The sequence below is a fragment of the Morone saxatilis genome, unplaced genomic scaffold, assembly GCF_004916995.1.
Source record: "Morone saxatilis isolate NCDOM2014 unplaced genomic scaffold, NCSU_SB_2.0 Contig3, whole genome shotgun sequence".
Lineage (NCBI taxonomy): Eukaryota > Metazoa > Chordata > Actinopteri > Moronidae > Morone > Morone saxatilis.
This window is the reverse complement of record NW_023339873.1, coordinates 11,405,726-11,407,135: the sequence shown is the minus strand read 5'-3', so window position 1 is coordinate 11,407,135 and position 1,410 is coordinate 11,405,726.

The following is a 1,410-nucleotide window of genomic DNA, read 5'->3' as shown; positions in this document are numbered from 1 at the left end:
GGGGGGGGGGGGGGGGACAGTCACCTTGGGTTTAACAGTATACTGTGTTTCAAAATGTAGAGGGCCTACCTGTAGAGGTATTTCCAGACCGAAGTAGAGAAGTATTACCAGCTTGCAAAGACTTGCAGGATCTTTGAACACTGGTGGTCCTACAGAAACATTTCATGTTCCTCCACAGGCACCACAGAATGTGTGTGATAGGACTTTCATAAACAGTTCACAGATAAAGTCCAAAGCAGCTGGGGCCCGACAGATAATTGGCTGGGAAAGTAGTCGAGTGATTGACAGTGGAGGAGCCTGATACATACCCTGACTCAACTTCAAACTCTATCAGATATTTATAAAAGTTAACAAAAACCTTTAAATAATTACAGAATCATTCTAACATTTATCATAACATTAGGCTATTATAAGCATTTATCTTTACAAGTCACATAGCCAACCTGAACCCCACTCTGTAGTGCTTTACCTGCACTTCAGTTTGTTTTGTTGCCTGAATTCTTTCATAAGAATAAACTTTATAATGGGTTGTAATGCATTTCACTTTAGATGCTAAATAATGTGATAGTACCAGTTCTTAATGTAATTTATTGTCTGTGTAATATGATTACAACTTTACTCTCTCTGTGTTCTTTTAAAATGCACTATATTTTATAAAGTGCCTGCGATGTCTACCATGTCATGTGATTTATTTCAAATTAAAAATTGATATAGTCTAAATGGATACAAATAAACAATGCAACAAGATGAATGATACCACAGACCTAAATATATAAAGGGAAACCCTGATTTTTACTTTGTAGATCTTAACAGGGGAATATAAGAGGTTGTTCACTGAGGCCTACTCAGAGAGTTCATTTTAAGATTATTATTATTCCTAAAACGCAGTCAGGTGTGTGTTCTAAACACTAATGGAGATACAGTACTACCGAGTCTACACTGAAGCTAAAACATACATATCTTAAAAGTACTGTAGTTTTTTCTTATAATATGCCACAGGGGTTAAATCTATTTTTTACGGTCATATTTTATAAGGTATGACAGCTTGTTTTGCATAATTCTGTGTCCAAGAGTCAATCCAAGTTCAGGATTTTACATGAATACAGTACTTTGTTTGTGTAGTATTTCCCCAGTGAGCTGGCCCCTTCTGGTGATCAACTCTCCAGTGCATCTCCTCTCTTCTCTTTACTATTCTCTCCCTGTGAGCAAATTAATTGGTTTGGGATTTGGCTTCAAATATGCAGATCTGCATGTCCCCTTTAAGGCCACCTGAGGGAGCCATTGTCCATGAAAGTATACAGTAGTGGACCTCCAAATAAACTACTGGTCTGGATCTTAAATGTACAATTATACTGTAGTTATTGTGACAAACAAAATACATGATAAAAATGACAAAAAAATATATTTTTG